The sequence below is a fragment of the Coregonus clupeaformis genome, chromosome 1, assembly GCF_020615455.1.
Source record: "Coregonus clupeaformis isolate EN_2021a chromosome 1, ASM2061545v1, whole genome shotgun sequence".
Lineage (NCBI taxonomy): Eukaryota > Metazoa > Chordata > Actinopteri > Salmoniformes > Salmonidae > Coregonus > Coregonus clupeaformis.
This window is the reverse complement of record NC_059192.1, coordinates 63,521,036-63,546,040: the sequence shown is the minus strand read 5'-3', so window position 1 is coordinate 63,546,040 and position 25,005 is coordinate 63,521,036. Positions and strand designations below refer to the sequence as shown.

The window sequence follows — 25,005 nt, the reverse complement described above, 5'->3', positions numbered from 1 at the left end:
TGGATATTCATTTCCCACTGAGCAAACAATTGATGTACTTACAGCATTCATATAAAATCATTTTAATCAGGTTTTTGCTTTGGCTGACCTTATTTTTTTTATTGACATTTGCCAATAAAACCCAGGAATGCAACTGTTTATGTAAAAAAAAAAGGTGTTCTATTTGTAGCCCTGCTTGTCCTGAAAATAAAATGGTATGTAAAACACTGTATATAAGGGCTGGACATAAATGAAAGTCAGATAAATAAACAACCAATTTTTGCTGGGGTCTCAGGACTGACAGGGTTAAGGTGAAGGGAAAATAACACATTCTAAAAGAACAGCCTTGACTTCAGCTTTCCCTCAGCAAACACTCAGCACATACAGGCAGTTACCAGTATGCAGAAGATTAGTAAACACCTTGGAAACATGCACTTAGAGATTTACAAGCACTCAAATCCACAAGCAGAGGAAACATCCATTTATTTCTCAAATATGTATAAGATGTAAATCAGAATAAAACATTTTCCCGTGCTAGTCTTTAGAGTCATGTGCTTGCTATTTCTAACGAGATACATATTACAGTCCTGGAAGCAAAGACAGAAAGCGCAGATAAAAGGAAAGCTCTTTATTATTCAGTGTGAATCAGTGTTCCTAGAACACTGGCAGGCACATCTATTCATCGAGGCCAGACTGACAGGTGTCTTCTGCCATAGCTGTTCACATTGAACCCGCATCGATTGTCTGCATGTTAACTACTTACTGTGGAGAAATGACTTTACACAGAGTATGTCATTGCCAATGAAAGAAATGATAGATGAGTTCATTGTTTTCTACAGCAGAAATGGAATGGCATACTATAGCTAGTGCGGCTGCCATAATTCAAGGTTAGTACAGACATTTCATTGTACAGTATGTCTTCATATCATGTGTGTTTTTGCGTGAGAGAATGTAAGTGACGTTAACTGTGGCTGGACTTTTTCTCTTTCGTGCAATATGTGTCCAGATGAGTAGTTTGTGGATTGACCCAAAGTGTTATCTGGCCTTGTTTACCTGGTCTTGGGGATTGCCAATAATCTACAGGCTCATGATCATGGGGCTTCTATCATCTCAGTGCAATAAGGGAGTTTAATTGGCTAATAGCCATAAGAATATTGATGCTAATGGGGGACTAAAAAGCTTTTCAGATGAATGTTGAAAAGTAGGTTTATATAGCCCTCACTGCAGTGTGGCTGGAGGCTACCACTAGTCCTAAAAGTTGGCTTTAGAAGTATTTATTTTAGCTGAAAGACAAACATACAAAGTTAATGCCAATTGCAGTTCAAGTTGATGTTGAACATTTCAAATCACTGTACATTACAATGTGTGTATTTAATGTGTTTCAGTTGGCTGATAATGAGAGAGAGAAAATGTGTAGTTTATTTTTATATGTACCAACATTTCGCCCATGTTAGCATTGAGTCTTGTGCAGCAGGGTGGTCAAGTGCAAAGCCTGTATGATTAAACAAATCCCTATAAATACCCCAGCACTCTGTTTTACCTCCAAGGGGGTGTGTGAGTTATCGGTTTAATTCAAATGTGTATACTGCTGTAAATGAACCCATTTGAATAAACCACAACGCCTCATAAAAGTGCCAGGCTAGAGATAGATAATCTTGTTAAGGTCTCTTCCATATTAGATTCCAACTCTGATTTATGAGAGAAGATGAAGCAGCTTTAGTGATCCACTGTGACAAGTAGAGCATACATAAACACCAGAGGTTGTCTTATTTATGCTAAAAATATACATCTTTGTTTTTAGATATTTTACTTCAGAATGTAGGGTCATGAGAAGCTCCATGCTATTTCTTACTGTGTTCATGTATAATTATTTAAAGGAAAAACCCCACATATCCAATATAGCATTTTCTTTATTTAGAAATGAGGTCACTTCATGCTTACATCAGCATTTACATTAAACATGTATGATTACACAATAAATAAATAAGCTATGCACTACATACCCATGATACATTTAGACAAAAATCTATATCTAACACGATAAATCCTCTGTGGAGCTGTGGAATTGACCCTATGGGATTCCATAAGCTTGTGCTTATTGAGCCCTATACCTAGATGCAAGTGGTTTTGTACACTCAGTGACCAGTTTATTAGGTACACAACCCCGTTCACTAAAATGGATTGCTCTTACAGACAGTGAGTCACGTGGCTGTGGCTTGCTATATAAAGCAGGCAGACAGGCATCGAGGCATTCAGTTACTGTTTGATTTAATGTTAGAATGGGCAAAACGAGTGACCTATCCAACTGAGCGTGCAACACTCCTGGGCTTTTCGAGAAGAGGATGGGGCACAACACTGGTTACATAAGTTACTCTAATAGAGGCAAACATGGTCTGCCAATGGATAGGGGAGAGTTGATTCTAAATGAATATGCCTTGAAGGCTGGGGAAGAAATGTGTATATGAGAGAGAGAGAGAGAGAGAGAGAGAGAGAGAGAGAGAGAGAGAGAGAGAGAGAGAGAGAGAGAGAGAGAGAGAGAGAGAGAGAGAGAGAGAGAGAGAGAGAGAGAGAGAGAGAGAGAGAGAGAGAGAGAGAGAGAGAGAGAGAGAGAGAGAGAGAGAGAGAGAGAGAGAGAGAGAGAGAGAGAGAGAGAGAGAGAGAGAGAGAGAGAGAGAGAGAGAGAGAGAGAGAGAGAGAGAGAGAGAGAGAGAGAGAGAGAGAGAGAGAGAGAGAGAGAGAGAGAGAGAGAGAGAGAGAGAGAGAGAGAGAGAGAGAGAGAGAGAGAGAGAGAGAGAGAGAGAGAGAGAGAGAGAGAGAGAGAGAGAGAGAGAGAGAGAGAGAGAGAGAGAGAGAGAGAGAGAGAGAGAGAGAGAGAGAGAGAGAGAGAGAGAGAGAGAGAGAGAGAGAGAGAGAGAGAGAGAGAGAGAGAGAGAGAGAGAGAGAGAGAGAGAGAGAGAGAGAGAGAGAGAGAGAGAGAGAGAGAGAGAGAGAGAGAGAGAGAGAGAGAGAGAGAGAGAGAGAGAGACAGAGAGAGAGACAGAGACAGAGAGAGAGAGAGAGAGAGAGAGAGAGAGAGAGAGAGAGAGAGAGAGAGAGAGAGAGAGAGTATCACGTTTCAGGAGAAGACCTAGATGCAGACAGTGTCAAAGTAACAAAAGTTTATTACAAAAACAGGGGGCATGCAAATGACAGGTCAAGGGCAGGCAGAGGTCAGTAATCCAGATGAGAGTCCAAAAGGTTCAGAACGGCAGGCAGTCTCAGGGTCAGGGCAGGCAGAGGTCAATAATCCAGGGTGGTGTGGCATGGTACAGACTGGCAGGCAGGCTCAGGGTCAGGGCAGGCAGAATGGTCAAAACCGGGAAAAGTAGAAAAAGACAGGAGCAAGGGGAAAAACTGCTGGTAGGCTTGATGAAACAAAATGAACTGGCAACAGACAAACAGAGAACACAGGTATAAATACACTGGGAACAATGGGGAAGATGGGCGACACCTGGATGGGGGTGGAGACAATCACAAAGACAGGTGAAACAGATCAGGGTGTGACAGTACCCCCCCAGGGGCGCCACCTGGTGTCCTACCTGGGTGCATACCTGGTTGACCAGGGTGCTGTCGTTGAAACTCAGCGTTGAGGCCTGGGTCCAGGATGTCCCTAGCGGAGACCCAGCACCTCTCCTCCGGGCCATAACCCTCCCAGTCAACCAGGTACTGGAATCCCCTGCCCCGAGGTCGAACCATCAGGATACGCCTCACCGTGTACGCCGGTTGGCCGTCAATGAGACGGGGGAGAGGGGTGGGCCTGGAAACAGGAGACAGGGCTGTGAGACATGGGTTTGATCCTAGACACATGAAAAGTGGGATGTATACGGAGGGTACGGGGTAACAGAAGACGAACAGCAGAGGGGCTAATGATCTTGGAGACGGGGAAAGGGTCAATAAACCGGGTGGAGGGGCAGATCTCAGGTGGAAAGCCATACCTTCTGCCCGAGATGATACCGGGGAGCCGGGGTCCAGTGGCGGTCCGCTTGTTGTCGATACCTGGAGGTGGTCTTGAGAAGAGCCGACCGGGATCTCCTCCAGGTACTATGACAGCGGCGGACAAACATCTGGGCCGAGGGTATGCCAACCTCTTCCTCTTGCTCCGGGAAGAGCGGGGGCTGATAACCCAGGGAACACTCAAAGGGCGAAAGACCCGTGGCAGAGCAGGGAAGGGTGTTGCGGGTGTATTCGACCCACACTAGTTGCTGGGTCCAGGTGGTGAGGTTGGCGGAGACCAGGCAGCGCAGAGTCGTCTCCAGGTCTTGGTTAGCTCGCTCAGACTGGCCGTTGGACTGAGGGTGGAAACCGGAGGACAGGCTGGCCGACGACCCAATGAGTGTGCAGAATGCCTTCCAGAACTGGGTCGAGAATTGAGGACCCCGGGCGGAGACCATGGCCACTGGGAGTCCATGGATCCGGAAGACATGCTGCACCATGAGCTGGGCCGTCTCTTTGGCGGAGGGTAGCTTGGAGAGAGGAATGAAGTGGGGCGGCTTTGGAAAACCGGTCCACAACTGTCAGGATGACAGTGTTGCCATCAGACGGGGGAAGACCCATGACAAAGTCCAGATATATGAGACCAGGGACGATGAGGAACAGGCAGAGGTTGGAGGAGACCAGCCGGAGCTTGCCGAGGAGTATTGTTCTGCGCACAGATCGTGCAGGCGGCGACGAACGCGGAGACGTCAGGAACCATGGTAGGCCACCAAAAGCGTTGTCGTACAAAGGCCAGGGTCCGACGGGAGCCCGGGTGGCAGGCAAGCCTGGAGGAGTGGGCCCACTTCAGGACCGAGGAGCGGAGAGCGTCAGGAACAAACATCCTGTTATCTGGGGCCCCCCCGGGGTTCGGCTGGGAACGCTGCACCTCCTGGACCTGCTTCCCTATTCCCCAACTGAGTGCCGTCGCCAAGCACGAGGTGGGAAGGATGGTCTCGGATTACGGGGGTGTAGCCGCTGGGCTATAGCGCCTTGACAGCGCATCTGGCTTGACATTCTTGGATCCCGGTCGGTATGAGAGGGAGAAGTTGAACCGGGTGAAAAGCAGGGCCCTCCAGGCAGTGCCTCCACTCCTCCAATACCATCTTCACCGCGAGAAGCTCACGATTCCCCACATCGTAATTCCTCTCCGTGTTGTTGAGGCGATGGGAGAAGAAGGCGCAGGAATGTAACTTGAGGTCCAGGGCCGAACACTGGGACAGGACTGCCCCCACTCCGACATCCGAAGCATCGGCCTCCACCACGAACTGGCGGGACGGGTCAGGATGAACCAAGATGGGAGCAGTGGTGAAACGGTGTTTGAGGTCCCGGAATGCCCGGTCAGCAGCTGGGGACCATGTGAATGGAACCTTGGAAAAGATAAGTGCAGACAGGGGGGAAGCCAGGGTGCTGTAACCCCAGATAAAGTGGCGATAAAAGTTGGTGAATCCCAGGAAACGTTGCAGCTGCACTCTGGACGTAGGCTGGAGCCAATCCACCACCGCTCTCACCTTCCCGGGATCCATCTATACACTCCCTGCAGCGATGATGTAGCCCAGGAAGGGGATGGTGGAGTGATGGAATTCGCATTACTTCACTTTCACAAAAAGCAGGTTCTCCAGGAGGCGTTGGAGGACCTGTCGGACGTGGAGAACGTGTTTTTGGGCGGAGCGGGAGAAAATGAGGATGTCGTCGAGGTAGACAAACCGGTTCAACATGTCGCAGAGAACATCATTAACCAGGGCCTGGAACACAGTTGGAGCATTGGTAAGGCCAAATGGCATGACCAGATACTCGTAGTGACCGCTGGCCGTGTTGAAGGCATCCTTCCACTCGTCCCCCTCCTGTATCTGCACCAGGTGGTAGGCGTTCCGTAAGTCCAGCTTGGAGAACACATTGGCTCGAAGGCTGAGGAGATGAGTGGTAGCGGGTAGTGGTTCTTCACCATGATGTCGTTGAGGCCCTGGTAGTCGATGCACGGGCGCAGGGTTTTGTCCCTCTTCACAAATAAGAACCCTGCGCCAGAGGGGGAGGCAGAAGGGCGGATGAACCCAGCAGCTAGGGAGTCCTCAATGTAAGTCTCCATACCCTTGGTCTCCAGACCCAACAGTGAGCACAATTATCCCCGGGGCGGAGTGATGCCTGGGAGAAGGTTGATTCCGCAGTTGTAGGGTCGGTGTGGCGGAAGCGAAGTGGCCGGGCCTTACTGAACACCTCCCGGAGGTCCTGGTACTTCGCGAGAATGGCGGAGAGGTTCGAGGCAACTTCCGTGCCCCCAAGAGACGTCCCGGGACAGGCTGCGCTGACTTCAGGCAATGATCGTGGCAGAACGGGCTCCAGCCCATGATGGCACTTGTAGACCAGTCAATAAAGGGGTTGTGTCGCTGGAGCCAAGAGAAACCCAATACCACGGGAACCTGAGGAGACTTAATTAGCAGGAATTGGATAATCTTGCTGTGGTTCCCTGATACTCGTAGGTTGATGGGGGTGGTATTGTGGGTGACCTGGCCTACAGAGCGCCTGTCTAGCGCTCTAATGTCCATGGGAATGGAGAGGGGCTGAGAGGGGATACCCAGCTCGGATGCCAGGGTAGCGTCCATAAAGCTCTCATCGGCCCCAGAGTCGATGAGTACCCGGAGAGACGCCCACAGGAAGATGGCATGAAAGGGGGTGCGAGTAAGGGGAGAGGAAAGGTTATCCATATGGCCCACCAGAGTAGTCAAGGAAGAGTTATCCATATGGCCCACCAGAGTAGTCGCTCCTACTGGTGAGCCTAGTCTTTTAGTGGACAGGTGGACACAAAATGACCTGTAGTCCCGCAATGCAGGCAACTCTTTGTGTGAAGCCTGTATTGCAATTAGGCTGGAGACAGCCTAGCTCTGCCTAGTTGCATCGGCTCGGGAAGAGGTGAATCGGCAGACTTCGGAGACGCTCGGGGGAACTCGGGTAGCCTCGGGTTCTCTCGGCAACGGAGCCGTCGGGGACTTCCGGGATGCCTTGGAGGTGAGGTGGAATCCTTCCTCTCCTTCCTTCTTCCCGTAGTCACCCGTCAATCCGAATGGTCAAGGCGATGAGTGAGTCGAGATCCGTCGGTAGTTCCCGGGCTGCAAGCTCGTCCTTTACTTCCTCGATGCAGGAACGTGTGGAGTAACTTCCGGGCAGCCTCACTCCCGGACAATGGAGCATCGAAAACCTTCTTTACCTCCTGCATGAACTCCTCCAGACTGAAGCACATGGCCGACTGTTGTTCCCACACTGCCATAGCCCAGGCTGTGAGGTTACAGTCGTGGTAGGCTGCCTAACAGACAACCCGCGGAACTGCTCCAGCAATGTGTTAAACGCTCGGTCATGGCGTTCGGCCAAGCTCTGGAACCCTTCCATGAGACCACGAAGCACCTCCTTGTGCCTTCCAATGGTTGCTCCTTGGGAGGAGATGGCGTTGCGGAGCTGGTCCGAGTCTGCTGGGTCAGTCATGACCAGTTTGTACTATCACGTTTCAGGAGAAGACCCAGATGCAGACAGTGTCGAAGTAACTAAAGTTTATTACTAAAACAGGGGGCAGGCAACCGACAGGTCAAGGGCAGGCAGAGGTCAGTAATCCAGTGCAGAGTCCAAAAGGTACAGAACGGCAGGCAGTCTCAGGGTCAGGGCAGGCAGAGGTCAATAATCCAGTGTGGTGTGACAAGGTACAGAATGGCAGGCTGGCTCAGGGTCAGGGCAGGCAGAATGGTCAAAACTGGGAAAAACAGAAAACAGGAATTTGAAAAAGACAGGAGCAATGGGAAAACCGCTGGTAGGATTGACGAAACAAAACGAACTGGCAACAAACAGAGAACACAGATATAAATACACTGGGGATAATGGGGAAGATGGGCGACACCTGGAGGGGGGTGGAGACAATCACAAAGACAGGTGAAACAGGGTGTGACACATACGTAGTGGCAGACAGAGTAGAGGTGGTGTGCGGGAATCAAAACTAGAGACTCATGGCACATCAGTGAGGAAAACACTAATACCAATTTATAAAAACAATCATTAATATTGAATCAGATGTCTGTGCTTTCATGTGAGGAAGGCATAAAAGAGAGGTGAGAGCTTGTGAGAGAGGAGGAGGGCTTGTTGGAAGGGGAGCGTCTATAGGGCTTATGGTGGTTTGCCTGCCTGTGAGACAGTGCTGAGGCGTTGGGCACGCATCTGTAAAAGGGGTCCCGGGCAGGGGGCACCCTCAGATGTCTCCTTAATCTGCCCCAATCCTCACTCTCCTCTAATTATTTATAGCCAGAGCTCTTAACAGAGGAAGAACATATGCAGATATATACTCTGAGAGTCCAACAAGCCCCAGTCACACTGCACAACAATGGTTATAAAGTATTTCAACTTTAAAAAGTCTCAGCTTTTTAAACTGGCTGGTTACAGCTGATGTGAACTGGCTGTAGCATAGCTCTGTTTGTGTATCGCAAGTGCTTTAACTTAGTATTTACTATTTGTGAGTCATTCTGTTTTTATTACTAATATTTTGGGTTACATGCTCTAGAACAGAGAAGGAGTAGAAACTGTGTCAGGGCAGGACCAGCTCCCAACACACTTTATAATGACTGTCTTTGCCAGCTTTTAGACACCATTGAAGCTTGTTCAAGTTGTACTGTATGTTGAACGGGTTGAAAGACATCTACACGACACAGTGCTCTAGAATGTATTATATAAGTCTAATCAAGTTCTTAAATCAACTGAATTCCTTGCACTAATGAACTTTCACCACTGTCTTGCTCTTAATTATGACTTCATGAAGTGACTATGTGGTTATTTTTACTCTCTTGCCGCTAAACATTGAGTCACATACAGCTAGCATTAGCATATGACTCAAAACACCAGCAGGCAAACCTGAGGTTTAGCATTTTACTCTGAAAATATGCAAAGCGGTAAAAGACAAGTGAATTGCGTGTCAGACATGATTTCGCTCAAACGTGAAGCAACATGGGAGAGAAAAGACCTGCTGGCACTTTGACACCAGTGTCCCTCACCAGATGCTTCAAGTCACCGAGTTGCATTCATTATTTTTAAATGTCACTGTTGTCCCCTGTTGTCTTTACATCCTGTACACCAGAAATGCCACCGCCTCAGGACACATACAGAAAGGTCATACAGTATTTCCACGTCATTTCAACCCAAAAATTCAATGTGATGACGTTAAAACAACGTGGAAAACTGATTGAATTTGAAAAAAGACATCAATGTAAGGGAATTCTGTATTTTTTTCATCCAACTTTTACCATCATTACATTGCATTTTTTGGTTTAAATGACGTGGAAACAATGTTGATGGTGACATTTTTTGTTGATTTCACATTGAATTCATGTTAGTTGACAACTCAACTAAATGTAAATCAAAACTAGATGTTGAACTGATGTCTGGTGCCCAGTGGGTTTAAGTGGGTTCAAGTTCTACAATTTGCATAACTTTGTATGGAACTTTTTTTAATTTATTTTTTTATTTCACCTTTATTTAACCAGGTAAGCCAGTTGAGAACAGGTTCTCATTTACAACTGCGACCTGGCCAAGATAAAGCAAAGCAGTGCAATAAAAACAACACAGAGTTACATATGGGGTAAAAAACATAAAGTCAAAAATACAGCAGAAAATATATATACAGTGTGTGCAAATGTAGCAAGTTATGGAGGTAAGGCAATAAATAGGCTATAGTGCAAAATAATTACAATAGTATTAACACTGGAATGCTAGATGTGCAAGAGATTATGTGCAAATAGAGATACTGGGGTGCAAAAGAGCAAAATAAATAACAATATAGGGATGAGGTAGTTGGGTGGGCTAATTTCAGATGGGCTGTGTACAGGTGCAGTGATCGGTAAGGTGCTCTGACAACTGATGCTTAAAGTTATTGAGGGAGATAAGAGTCTCCAGCTTCAGAGATTTTTGCAATCTGTTCCAGTCATTGGCAGCAGAGAACTGGAAGGAATGGCGGCCAAAGGAGGTGTTGGCTTTGGGAATGACCAGTGAGATATACCTGCTGGAGCGCAGACTACGGGTGGGTGCTGCTATGATGACCAATGAGCTAAGATAAGGCGGGGATTTGCCTAGCAGTGATTTATAGATGGCCTGGAGCCAGTGGGTTTGACGACGAACATGTAGTGAGGACCAGCCAACAAGAGCGTACAGGTCACAGTGGTGGGTAGTGTATGGGGCTTTGGAGACAAAACGGATGGCACTGTGATAGACTACATCCAATTTGCTGAGTAGAGTGTTGGAGGCTATTTTGTAAATGACATCGCCGAAGTCAAGGATCTGTAGGATAGTCAGTTTTACGAGGGCATGTTTGGCAGCATGAGTGAAGGAGGCTTTGTTGCGAAATAGGAAGCCGATTCTAGATTTAACTTTGGATTGGAGATTCTTTAGGTGAGTCTGGAAGTTGAGTTTACAGTCTAACCAGACACCTAGGTATTTGTAGTTGTCCACATACTCTAGGTCAGACCCGTCGAGAGTGGTGATTCTAGTCGGGTGGGCGGGTGCCAGCAGCGTTCGATTGAAAAGCATGCATTTAGTTTTACTAGTGTTTAAGAGCAGTTGGAGGCTACTGAAGGAGTGTTGTATGGCATTGAAGCTCGTTTGGAGGTTTGTTAACACAGTGTCCAATGAAGGGCCAGATGTATACAAAATGGTGTCGTCTGCGTAGAGGTGGATCTGAGAGTCACCAGCAGGAAGAGCGACATCATTGATATACACGGAGTAAACTTGTACAGAGCTTTATCAGCAGGACATTGCCACACTAGCACACTGCCACTTCCATGCTTTAATTAACAAGCAATGTGTAGGTCTGTAAGGGATTCTTAAAAGACAGGACAATCACAACTTTCTTTTCACAAAAATATTTCTTAATATTAACAACATTTGAAATATATATTTTGATAGACCCAAGTATCAGCTGTAACACCATGTAAATGAACAACCTTCTGGATTTATGTGAACTCTGTCAGACACCATAAAAGGCATTTAATTAATCAAGTGTTTAAATGCCTTGATTGTTTAATTCTAACATTAGATTGTTCAAACATGTAATACAAATCTCCATACTCCTTTTAGTTTTGTTTAATTGCTTGTTTTGTCACATAAACTGAAATTAGGCAAACCACTAGAATTTTTGCAACCAGGAAATGGCGGCTTGATTTCTGCATATTGCACCTTTAAAGAGAAAGAGATGATTGCTAATGGGAATGTATGTGTATTTTTTGTGGCCGCGATTCAGTTGTGCTTGATATTTTATTAGCCTAACTATTATTAATGTTCTTCTAAAGTATGTCGATATTAAATATCTCTAAAGTAATTTGAGTAAACAACCTAATAATTGAATTTGTCTGTGGGCTATAATGAATAATAGTTATTGTCTTTACTTAAATGTACTCATGAGTGTGTGTTTGCATGTGTGTGCGCGTGAGCATGTCTGACCATTTACAGTGCTTTCAGAAAGTATTCATTCCCCTTGACCTTTTCCACATTTTGTTGTGTTACAGCCTGAATTTAGAATGGATTTAATTGAGATTTTTTTTCAATGGCCTACACATAATACCCCATAATGTCAAAGTGGAATTATGTTTTTTTAGACATTTTTACAAATTAATCAAAAATGAAAACCTGAAAAGTCTTGAGTCAATAAGTATTCAACCCCTTTGTTATGGCAAGCCTAAATAAGTTCAGGATTAAGAATGTGCTTAACAAGTCACATAATAAGTTGCATGGACACACTCTGTGTGCAATAATAGTGTTTAACATGAATGACTATCTCATCTCTGTACCCCCCACACACAATTATCTGTAAGGTCCCTCAGTCGATCAGTGAATTTCAAACACAGATTCAACCACAAAGACCAGTGAGGTTTTCCAATACCTTACAAAGATGGGCACCTATTGGTAGATGGGTAAAAATAAAAAAGCTGACATAATAAAAAAGCAGACATTGAAAATCCCTGAGGCATGGCGTATCAACACACACAGTCACTACAAAGATACAGGCGTCCTACTTAACTCAGTTGCCAGAGAGGAAGGGAACCACTCCGGGATTTCACCATGAGGCCAATGATGACTTTAAAACAGTTACCGAGTTTAATGGCTGTAATAGGAGAAACCTGACAATGGATCAACAACATTGTAGTTACTCCACAATATTAACCTAACTGACAGAGTGAAAAAGAAGGAAGCCTGTATATAATATAAATATTCCAAAACATGCAACTTGTTTGCAACAAGGCACTAAAATAATACTGCAAACTGGTGCTAGCCTGATTAGAATTCAGGCCAGTGATGTTGCGCTCAAGTTAGCAAACACCATTGCTAAGCAACCAGCTGTCAGCTTCCTCATCAATCAACAGAAAAATGAATACTGTTGCAGTAAAACTAAAAAACTAAAAACTAAAAAACTAAAAAGTCGGTTCCCTGGTCCTTTGAGGAGGTCCAGATCCTTCTGTCAATCTGGGTAGACACTTCAGTACAGCATGTTATTCTTCATTCAGAAATGCTAGAATATTTTTCCAAATAAGCAGCGAACTGGTTAAACATGGGTATCTTCAGACAGCTGACCAATGGCAGGAAAAAATCTTAGAAGCTAAAATCAGAGTATAAAAAACTAAAGGATCAGCCATAGGATATGAACAGTGACAAGGGTTGGCTGTTATTTGAGTGATAGTTTGACTCTCAAATCCATGTATAGGTGTGAGGCCAGTGACTTTTATACCAAGAGCTACCAACATTTTCCCTGCCATTTGAGTTTGAAAATGATAGTATAATTAAGTCCTAAGACCGCCAGCATGTATGACAAAATCAACAGTACAAAACCAATGATGTTGATCTGTTTTAAGCAATCGATTTTACGTCATTATGATTACTATAAACGTTTATACTAACATCACTAATCTGATGTGCAATTACCCTCAATTCGATGTGGTGAAAACGTGAGGTTGTGTAATGCAGTAACACATACTGTCCACATACAGGAAATGAGTGCACTATAAAATAATCAAATGTGTAAAAATAAATCAACATTTAAATTTAGGCTGATAGTACACACATTTCTCACTAGTTTAACAATTTACAGAGTAAAAAAAAATCTAATGCACAATTTTGGAACCAGTCTTATTGGACTAATATGGGATTCTATCCTATAAGATTTTATCTTATTAGTTAGTTACATGACATACTTAGTTACATTATAAAGCTTCGTTATAAAGCCGCCACCTCCTCCTCTTCCCCCCTAAAGCAGAGACTTCAACAGCTCCAGCTGTCCGCAAAACTCCTGTGCCAGTCCTCCAAACAACTCCAGCAGTCCTCAAGACTACTGCGCCAGTGTGCAGTGCTTTGGATACTCCTATAGGGCCGCCTAAGAAAGTTAACTGCACAATTACATCTAAATAATATCTAACAATATGCAATATCTTCATACAACTCTATAATGTTGGCACAGGGCTTATCATCTATACATTTCTATAGTTCAATAGGTAGACATAGGCCCACCCCCACCCAGGAGTTGCTGGATTACATGCGGGAGGCAGACGAAACCCACTGTAAAGACGCCAAGGTCATTAATGACCGGTACGAAGCTGGAGAGACCCAGTGTATGGAGCAGCATGCTGCTTTACTGGCAGTGCTTTAAAGAATAGCCTCCAGCCTGGCAGAATGAACCACTACATCTAGGAGTTAGATGTACTCTCAATGTAATATTTATATTTGCAATTTATTTGTGTGATTATTTATATTTGTATTATCTGTAATATTTGTAATGTACTGTCTAATCAAATTAAAATATTTCCCTGTACTTCAAATATCCTTTCTACTTTCTCAAATCATAGACTGTATGTTAGTTAGTGAGCAGTTTGTCAGTGAACAGTAAAGAAATTAATGAAAATCCATGCTTTTATTTCTCATGTATCACTTTTAACCAGTAGGTGGCAGCAATATATGAACTTGGTGGCAGTATCATTAACAGTTGGTCATTAAGGTGTAACGATAGCTAACGCACTTTTGTACACCGCGCTGTTCCGTACATTTTACCTTATTTTATCGCCCCCAAAACGTAATACTTCCAGGTCAACTGTAATATGAATACCATTGTAAAGCACAATTTCTCCCCTTTCCAGCAAAATCAAAGACGAGACCTTCATGCTGCCCGTCTCTGCATGATTGAAGAAAGCAATGGAGCTCCGCCGAGTCTTTTTAAAAATAGCGGGTGGGGAAGCGAAGGCTACTGCGTCATAGTGAAAGGTGGAGATATGTTGTGTGGGGAACTGGCTTTTTTCACACGATTTGTCCAACTTATCACCTCTAAAATGTAAATAAAACACTATAAAGAGTTTATATAATGTCTAAATACATACCTATTTGAAGGTTTGTGTCGAATTTGAAAAGGGTTTTTAGGGCGGCGCTAAATGTATCTTCACAATTAAACTGTGGGTGTCACGGTTTTTGAGAGTCATGATGGCTCGCGGTGATTAACTATTGATGAACTCACAAGTAATTAACTTTACACTCACCATTACACTCACCATTGATCATTTCTTGTTTTTAATCTGCGAGAGAAGCGCTACACCTGGTGGAAAGTGGCTGTATGGCACAGAATGAGTTGAATAATGCGTGCCGTACATTACGTCGTGACATGTCACACTTTAATGTACAGCGTCAGCGGGGTCAGTTTTTTCAACTTTTCTCCAATACTATTGGACAATTACCATGTCAATCAATGCTGAATCGAAACTAAGTTCACACCACGGATTTTAATGCAAACACAGTCGCTACAGTCCCATTAGTTTTCATTACAGCCTTGTTGGAATACCGCGGTTGCCCACATATGTACGGAACGGAGTTAGCTACCGTTATTGTATTGTTGTCAGAGCACCTTACCGATCACTGCACCTGTACACAGCCCATCTGAAATTAGCCCACCCAACTACCTCATCCCTATATTGTTATTTATTTTGCTCTTTTGCACCCCAGTATCTCTATTTGCACATAATCTCTTGCACATCTAGCATTCCAGTGTTAATACTATTGTAATTATTCTGCACTATAGCCTATTTATTGCCTTACCTCCATAACTTGCTACATTTGCACACACTGTATATATATTTTCTGTTGTATTTCTGACTTTATGTTTTTTACCCCATATGTAACTCTGTGTTGTTTTTATTGCTCTACTTTGCTTTATCTTGGCCAGGTCGCAGTTGTAAATGAGAACCTGTTCTCAACTGGCTTACCTGGTTAAATAAAGGTGAAAAAAAAAAAAAAAAGTACACATCCCATGAGATAACAGGATGTTAAGTGGTAAGGTAGAACTGATTACAGCCAAATACTCCATAACTATAACAGGAGGTTAATTAAAACTGATTACACACTAATTAAACATTGAAAAGTGAACATTAAAACGTTTATAAAAAACATCAAACTGATGAAATATGTACAGCTGATAGATACTCCTTCAGTGGTCCACCAGTGGTCAACACATCCCTCTCTGCCTCTGTCACTTACAGTGGGGAAAAAAAGTATTTAGTCAGCCACCAATTGTGCAAGTTCTCCCACTTAAAAAGATGAGAGAGGCCTGTAATTTTCATCATAGGTACACGTCAACTATGACATACAAATTGAGAGAAAAAAATCCAGAAAATCACATTGTAGGATTTTTAATGAATTTATTTGCAAATTATGGTGGAAAATAAGTATTTGGTCACCTACAAACAAGCAAGATTTCTGGCTCTCACAGACCTGTAACTTCTTCTTTAAGAGGCTCCTCTGTCCTCCACTCGTTACCTGTATTAATGGCACCTGTTTGAACTTGTTATCAGTATAAAAGACACCTGTCCACAACCTCAAACAGTCACACTCCAAACTCCACTATGGCCAAGAAGAAAGAGCTGACAAGGGACACCAGAAACACAATTGTAGACCTGCACCAGGCTGGGAAGACTGAATCTGCAATAGGTAAGCAGCTTGGTTTGAAGAAATCAACTGTGGGAGCAATTATTAGGAAATGGAAGACATACAAGACCACCGATAATCTCCCTCGATCTGGGGCTCCACACAAGATCTCACCCTGTGGGGTCAAAATGATCACAAGAACGGTGAGCAAAAATCCCAGAACCACACGGGGGGGACCTAGTGAATGACCTGCAGAGAGCTGGGACCAAAGTAACAAAGCCTACCATCAGTAACACACTACGCCGCCAGGGACTCAAATCCTGCAGTGCCAGACGTGTCCCCCTGCTTAAGCCAGTACATGTCCAGGCCCGTCTGAAGTTTGCTAGAGTGCATTTGGATGATCCAGAAGAGGATTGGGAGAATGTCATATGAAACCAAAATATAACTTTTTGGTAAAAACTCAACTGGTCGTGTTTGGAGGACAAAGAATGCTGAGTTGCATCCAAAGAACACCATACCTACTGTGAAGCATGGGGGGTGGAAACATCATGCTTTGGGGCTGTTTTTTCTGCAAAGGGACCAGGACGACTGATCCGTGTAAAGGAAAGAATGAATGGGGCCATGTATCGTGAGATTTTGAGTGAAAACCTCCTTCCATCAGCAAGGGCATTGAAGAGATGAAACGTGGCTGGGTCTTTCAGCATGACAATGATCCCAAACACACCGCCCGGGCAACGAAGGTGTGGCTTCGTAAGAAGCATTTCAAGGTCCTGGAGTGGCCTAGCCAGTCTCCAGATCTCAACCCCATAGAACATCTTTGGAGGGAGTTGAAAGTCTGTGTTGCCCAGCGACAGCCCCAAAACATCACTGCTCTAGAGGAGAACTGCATGGAGGAATGGGCCAAAATACCAGCAACAGTGTGAAAACCTTGTGAAGACTTACAGAAAACGTTTGACCTGTGTCATTGCCAACAAAGGGTATATAACAAAGTATTGAGAAACTTTTGTTATTGACCAAATACTTATTTTCCACCATAATTTGCAAATAAATTCATTAAAAATCCTACAATGTGATTTTCTGGATTTTTTTTCTCATTTTGTCTGTCATAGTTGACGTGTACCTATGATGAAAATTACAGGCCTCTCATCTTTTTAAGTGGGAGAACTTGCACAATTGGTGGCTGACTAAATACTTTTTTTCCCCCACTGTACATCATGTCACTTACACTTACAGTGAGGGAAAAAAGTATTTGATCCCCTGCTGATTTTGTACGTTTGTCCACTGACAAAGAAATTATCAGTCTCTAATTTTAATGGTAGGTTTATTTGAACAGTGAGAGACAGAATAACAAAAAAAAATCCAGAAAAACGCATGTCAAAAATGTTATAAATTGATCTGCATTTTAATGAGGGAAATAAGTATTTGACCTCTCTGCAAAACATTGATTAGTACTTGGCTGCAAAACCCTTGTTGGCAATCACAGAGGTCAGACGTTTCTTGTAGTTGGCCACCAAGTTTGCACACATCTCAGGAGGGATTTTGTCCCACTCCTCTTTGCAGATATTCTCCAAGTCATTAAGGTTTGGAGCCTGACGTTTGACAACTCGAACCTTCAGCTCCTTCCACAGATTTTCTATGCGATTAAGGTCTAGAGACTGGCTAGGCCACTCCAGGACCTTAATGTGCTTCTTCTTGAGCCACTCCTTTGTTGCCTTGGCCGTGTGTTTTGGGTCATTGTCATGCTGGAATACCCATCCACGACCCATTTTCAATGCCCTGGCTGAGGGAAGGAGGTTCTCACCCAAGTTTTGACGGTACATGGCCCCGTCCATCGTCCCTTTGATGCTGTGAAGTTGTCCTGTCCCCTTAGCAGAAAAACATCCCCAAAGCATAATGTTTCCACCTCCATGTTTGACGGTGGGGATGGTGCTCTTGGGGTCATAGGCAGCATTTCTCCTCCTCCAAACACGGCGAGTTGAGTTGATGCCAAAGAGCTCGATTTTGGTCTCATCTGACCACAACACTTCCACCCAGTTCTCCTCTGAATCATTCAGATGTTCATTGGCAAACTTCAGACGGGCCTGTATATGTGCTTTCTTGAGCAGGGGGACCTTGCGGGTGCTGCAGGATTTCAGTCCTTCACGGCGTAGTGTGTTACCAATTGTTTTCTTGTTGACTATGGTCCCAGCTGCCTTGAGACCATTGACAAGATCCTCCCGTGTAGTTCTGGGCTGATTCCTCACTGTTCTCATGATCATTGCAACTCCACGAGGTGAGATCTTGCATGGAGTCCCAGGCCGAAGGAGATTGACAGTTCTTTTGTGTTTCTTCCATTTGCGAAGAATCGCAACAACTGTTGTCACCTTCTCACCAAGCTGCTTGGCAATGGTCTTGTAGCCCATTCCAGCCTTGTGTAAGTCTACAATCTTGTCCCAGACGTCCTTGGAGAGCTCTTTGGTCTTGGCCATGGTGGAGAGTTTGGAATCTGATTGATTGATTGCTTCTGTGGACAGGTGTCTTTTATACAGGTAACAAGCTGAGATTAGGAGCACTCCCTTTAAGAGTGTGCTCCTAATCTCAGCTCGTTACCTGTATAAAAGACACCTGGGAGCCAGAAATCTTTCTGATTGAGAGGGGGTCAAATACTTATTTCCCTCATTAAAATGCAAATCAATTTATAACATTTTTGACATGCGATTTTCAGGATTTTTTTGTTGTTATTCTGTCTCTCACTGTTCAAAAAAACCTACCATTAAAATTATAGACTGATAATTTCTTTGTCAGTGGGCAAACGTACAAAATCAGCAGGGGATCAAATACTTTTTTCCCTCACTGTACATCATCATTGTTTGTGAGAAAATACAAACAGAAACAGGTTAGACACAGGAGAAGGGAGTGTGTTAGAATCACATAGTCATTTAGCCTACCTGTTAAAAAGCTCCACAAGTGCAGCTCTCACTGCAAATCCCTCCAGATCCCCACGGTCAGAAACAGCCTGTCTGGGAGGCTGCAACTCCGATGCGGCAGGCTTCCATTCCTCCCTGAAGTGGTCCCCATTCTCCTCAAAGGTTGTGGAGGGCACAGCATGTCAACAGCATTTGCTTTGTGAGCATGAGACTGCTGTCGTTTCTCTTGATGAGGCAGCGCCACCTGCCCTTCAGTCGCCCAAAGGTGTTCTCCCCAACAGCCCTGGCCCCAGAGATCAAACTGTTAAACTTCTGCTGTTCCGGAGTCAGATGGCCTGTGTCTGCGAACGGTTTCATCAGCCACGGCTGCAGTGGGTAGGCTGGATCCATAATGATGTAGCAGCCCATCTCCTTCCCGCACACCTCTCTTCTGCTGATGTCAAGTAGCAGCCCTTCACTAAGCCTCTCCCACAGTTATGACTGCCTGAGGACCCGAACAGGTCCCAGAACAGCCCCTTCCCATCCACCACGTGCCAGCCCTTTCTGGTGGGGCTATGATTGGAAAATGACTCCCATCAGTGGAGGCTCCTCAGAGGAGGAAGGGGAGGACCATTCTCCTCAGTGAATTTCCTAAAAATAAAAATAGTGAAACATAATAATTTTTTGTTGTTGATAAAACTATACTAAATATATTCACGTCACCAAATAATTGATTAAAACACACGGTTTTGCAATGAAGGTCTACAGTAGCCTTAACAGCACTCTGTAGGGTAGCACCATTGTGTAGCCGGAGGACAGCTAGTTTCCGTCCTCCTCTGGGTATCTTGACTTCAATACAAACCTAGAAGGCTCGTGGTTCTCACCCCCTTCCATAGACATAAAAAGTAATTATGACAACTTCCAGAGGACGTCCTCCAACCTATCAGAGCTCTTACAGCATGAACTGACATGTTGTCCACCCAATCAAAGGATCAGATAATGAATCTAGTACTGAAAGCATAAGCTACAGCTAGCTAGCAATGTGGTGCATAAAATGTGGTACTAGTTGACTCAAAGAGAGAGAAAGACAATGGTTGAACAGTTTTGAACAAATTAATTTCTTCAAAAATGAAGGAGAAGCAAGAGAGAGAGTGAGAGAACTAGCTATATTTAGTTGTTTTTTTAAACTTTCAAATTCACTTACTTAGCTAGCCAATGCAGCTAGCTAATTTAGCCTACTCAAACACCCGGCTCAAACAGAGAGTGATGCTATGTTACCTAGCTGGCTATGGCTATCCAACACTCGAACTCTTCCAAGTCAAGGTAAGCTTTTGGTTTTATTATTTTATTGTCACCGGGGCCCGCCGGTGTAACTGCTAAACTGCTTGCTAACTGTAGACTATACTGCCTGATTGTAGCAGGTTTATTAACACATTAGTCCTAGTAGCTATGTTGACCTGACGGTAGCTAACATGATGACAACAATGTAGGCTGTGTGTAGTGGTTAGCAGTTATGATATGAAGGTTTGGCTAGAAAGTTTTTTTTTGCCTAGTCACAGACAGCTGATGCGTTGTGCACTGAAGTCCACAAGTGAAGGGAGAGGAGGAGAGCGCGTAGATGCGAGAAGGAATTATCTAACAATCAAAAGGATCATGCTGTTTGTATGTGGCTGCTATGAAAGTGAACTGTGTTTGCATGTGATCAAGGGTGTATTCATTCCACCGATTCTGTTGAAAAACGTTTCTTAAATGGAAGCAAACGGAATGAAACAGGGATAAACATACCTGAATTTGTCCAATAGAAACTCTTGTTTGCAACTGTTAGACTAATGATTACACCCTAGATCAGCTAGAAGTAGGCAAGAGTGTGCAAGACAGTATTGAATGTGTCACTCACTGTTGTCACCTTGATTACTGAAATTTATCTTGACCTGTGCACCTACGTTATAAGCTTTAATTCATAGGCTAGGTTGTAGCAACCTCATGATGGGTATAGTGAAAATTAGAGTATCATGTAATATCCTAAACCTACCAGGCAGTGTCAGAGGAAGGCCCTATAAACACCCTAGTCATAGACTATTCTCTCTGCTACCGCACGGCAAGCGGTACCGGAGCACCAAGTCTAGGTCCAAGAGGCTTCTAAACAGCTTCTACCCCCAAGCCATAAGACTCCTGAACATCTAATCAAATGGCAACCCAGACTATTTGCATTGCCCCCCCACATTTACATATTACCTTAATTACCTTGACTAACCGGTCCCCCTGCACATTGACTCAGTACCGGTACCCCCTGTATATAGCCTCGCTATTGTTATCCAGTATAGTGGGCTACGTGAAAAAAATGTAACCCCTCTTCATTGAAAATGTAAACTGTTACAACAGTGAATATTAACGTTACCGTTAACTAGCTACGGTTAGCTTGCTAACGTTACAGTAGCAAGTTAGCTACAGTTGAGGGAGTTAGCTACAGTTACTTACAGACAATTAACCGGTAATGTTAGCTAGCTACAGTAGGTAGTTAACGTTAGCTAACGTTAATAGCCATTCTCACTGCTAACTTTAATGGCTATTCTTACCCTTGCTCTGGTTGTCAATCTGCGAATCTCCAACTCTGCCAACTGTAGATGCCTGGGCCGTCGATTTTGGGTTCTTCTTTGTATAATTAAATACAATGAAGATAGTACCAACAGGATCAGTTCTCTGACGTTATACATTTTTCTGGTCGCAGAGATCTCTCATATGGAATGCACTGGTTGCTTAGCAAAGTTGACATCACTTATAAATATAGTGGACCACACAGATGCAATGGAAATGCAATTCGGGCTATGCCGATTCAGGCCAACCCAATCTGGGTTCAAGTGCCAATGAAAACAGGACTTTAGATTCTAGCCAGCACCTGTTTTCTAATAGTGTGCCACAGGAGGTAGGTGGCACCTTAATTGGGGAGGACGGGCTCGTGGTAATGGCTGGAGCGGAATCAGTGGAATGGTATCAAATACATCAAACACATGGTTTCCATTCGCTCCGTTCCAGACATTATTATGAGCCGTCCTCCCCTCAGCAGCCTCCACTGTGTCTGCATCAAGCAGCTTTAGTTGCCTATGGGAAAGGAGAACGCTCTTGTAACAGCTGTACTGTGGAACTGAACCTCCAGAACCCACGAGGTAACCTGACACCCTAATGTCATGTGAGGTACTTCTGTCTGTCCAGCCATGTCTGATTCACTATAGCACAGAGAGAGAGAGAGAGAGAGAGAGAGAGAGAGAGAGAGAGAGAGAGAGAGGGAGAGGGAGGGAGAGAGGGAGATAATTGACTTTTGATTGTGAAGTCCTGAAGTAAGTAATTTCACAGTTGGAATAAGAGGCTAAACATGGCTGTGCAGCTGCAGTGTAAGACAGAGGTGGGCTGAGAGTGTTGCTGTCATAGAAATAAGAATGAATTGAAAGGGTGTTCCCATTCAAATCAATGATGGCAGGCCATTGCGAGTCTACCCATGGCTAAGAAACCTGGAAGAATTATGGAAGTTCTGGGGGAAATGTACCCTCTATACTTCCTGCTTTTTTTGCTTTTTCCACAACGCACACGCAAAGTGAGCGCAGTGCCAAAAGCAGCTAGCTTGATGAGAAAGAGCGGGTGATACATTTGTAGCGGAAATTTTTCATCAGACAAGTAGATGTCTGGACTGAGATTGTTGTCACGGCAGTTTGTTTGTCTAGTTTATTTCTAAAAGTGTATACTTAAAGCTGCAATATGTAACTTTTTGGGCGACCCGACCAAATTCACATAGAATTCTCATTGAAAACAAATCTAAGAAGAGGTCTATTCTATGTATACTATTTCTATGCTTCCAGTACTTCAATTTAGTTTTTGCGTCTTTTTGTACACCAACTTTAAACAGCTGAAAATACTATATTTTTGGTTATGGAAAATATATTTCACAGATTGGATGGTGCAATGATTCTCTACACTATACTTGCTTGTTTTGTCACATAAACTGAAATTAGGTTTACTATTTGAATTTTAGCAACCAGGAAATTGTGGAGCGTTTTCTGCATAGAGCATCTTTAACACTTTTTATTTTTTTATGTAACGTTGCCACCATCGACCAACAAGGTAAACATTTTCCCTCTCTCGGCTTGAATCAAATCGGTAAAATGTCAGATATTTACTTAAAACAGGAGTTAATTAACATAGCTAGCTAGTAAGCCAGACAACATTGATACATTGACATATTAGCTAGCCTGCTTATTAATAATGATAACTGGCTAGTTAACGTTAGCTAGGTTAGCTAATGTTAATGATTAAATTACCCTCAATAATGCCTGGGTATAAAAGTAACATTAAACCAGACTTAAAATTCAATGGTGTAGCTACCTAGCTAGCTAGCCAACTTGCTCGAGATGGAGGACAGTGTTGAAGTAGGCTAATGTTATGTGGTGCAATGAGTTTGTCCTTGGGAAAATTGTAGGGTGGAAATTAATTACTCAGAGACACAAGACATTAGCTCCTAGCTAACCTGTAGCTAGGTACACATTTTAATTAACAACAATCACAGGCAGATTATGTAATGTTATAGGCACCACAGATGTTAGCCAAATCAATAATACACAAAAGACACTAAATACAAATGCATTTCTTTGTTTGTTGAGATATCCAATTGGTAGTTACAGTCTTGTCCCATTGCTCCAACTCCCGTACGGACTCGGGAGAGGCAAAGGTCGAGAGCCATGCATCGTCCAAAACACTACCCCGCCAAGACGCACTGCTTTTTGACACACTGCTCGCTTAACCCGGAAGCCAGTCGCACCAATGTGTCGGAGGAAACACTGCGCGATGGGACAAGGACATCCCAGCCGGCCAAACCTTCCCCTAACCCAGACGACGCTGGGCCAATTGTGCGCCGCCTCATGGGTCTCCCGGTCGCGACACAGCCCGGGATCGAAACCGGATCTGTAGTGATGCCTCTAGCACTACGATGCAGTGCCTTAGACCGCTGCGACAACTAGTGACTTGCTATGACTTGGCCTCAACTAGTGGCCCTGAAAGATGATGGTCTTCTTTAGTTTGTGTCTGATGTTATTTTTGTGGATTTTATTATGTGATTTGGCGATGAGGTGGTTCCTGAGTTTGGAGTAGATGTCGGTGATGAGTGTGATTAGTGTGTAATGGTGGTTTTCAAAGCCAATTTTTGTGTCAGTAATGTGCTGCTTTAACTTAAAGATGTCCATGCTCCCTCTCTGCTATGACTGTGCTTTGAAGGAGCTGATGGGACACTTATTTTCTATCTTTAGGACGTCTGTGGGCTGTCGAAGAGCCCACTCCGCTGCCAGGACCACGGTGACAGTGCCCTCAGATGGGATCATCAACCCCCCTTGGTTCCTCATCTGAGTGTTGGTGGTGGTGGCGGCAGTTACCAGGCCAGGCTCATTGGTGAAGGGGGACTTCACCTCCTCGTCACCCAATGGCTGGTGATGTTGCTCTATCGGAGGCCACATGGACGAAGTCGGTGGAGTCCTGGCCGACCACATATTGCCCATCACCCCTGCCTTCAACCGACACCTTGTGAGACGGCTATTGTAATTGACAAAAGTGATGTACTGTTATATGCTTTATATTCTGTGTTGGTGTCTTTGCCAACAACTCTTTATATGATGACAAAGTTGGTGAGAAGCTAGTACAGTAAGCCTGTGTTATGAAGAATCATGCAATTCCTACACTTGTCAGCAATACCCATACATTTCCATAACTGGAACATTTCCTTTCCTAATTTCCTATTACTATATGTCCTATGCTCCACAGTGGCAACAGCCTGCTGATATAGCTCTCTACAAATCTTAATTTTAGTATGTGTAATGCGTAGCTATGGAGTGCTTACAGGGTATGCAGTTCCTTAGGGAGTTGATGGTGTAGGACTTGGAATATGGTCTTGCAAGTCATGTATAGGGTCTTGCAAGTCATGCTCCAGGCTGCGAATGAGTGTCTCTGAAATTTTGCTAGGACTCATACTAGAATTGCCATGGTCCCCCTGTTTACAAAGCTACATGTTCATTAAAAAAAGACCATCCTGCAAACTGTGTTTGCATTACGACTGAATCCACATTGATGTAGTAGATCTCTTGTCCTGGATGCTTACAAAGCAGACTGTCTTCGGGGAAGCTAATGGTGTTGGGCTAGTGGAAGCAAGTTAAATCCCCTGAAATAAAACATGGCAATTGTTTTA

The 25,005-nt window shown here is 44.1% G+C and overlaps 2 long non-coding RNA genes across 3 annotated transcripts; one reads left to right on the top strand and one right to left on the bottom strand.

The window, feature by feature from the left end:
- Positions 1 to 795: 795 nt before the first annotated feature.
- LOC121583314 lies at positions 796 to 25,005 on the top strand. Of its 2 annotated transcripts, none has more exons than XR_006003490.1 (2): positions 796 to 866; positions 24,077 to 25,005. It is a non-coding gene; the product is annotated as an uncharacterized LOC121583314 (long non-coding RNA). The 2 variants fall into 2 exon arrangements; XR_006003494.1 differs by lacking the exon at positions 796 to 866 and adding an exon at positions 21,870 to 21,949.
- On the bottom strand, positions 3,563 to 21,464 carry LOC121583306. The gene is made up of 3 exons (XR_006003489.2): positions 21,362 to 21,464; positions 18,828 to 19,436; positions 3,563 to 3,775 (listed from the first exon to the last, which is right to left on the bottom strand). It is a non-coding gene; the product is annotated as an uncharacterized LOC121583306 (long non-coding RNA).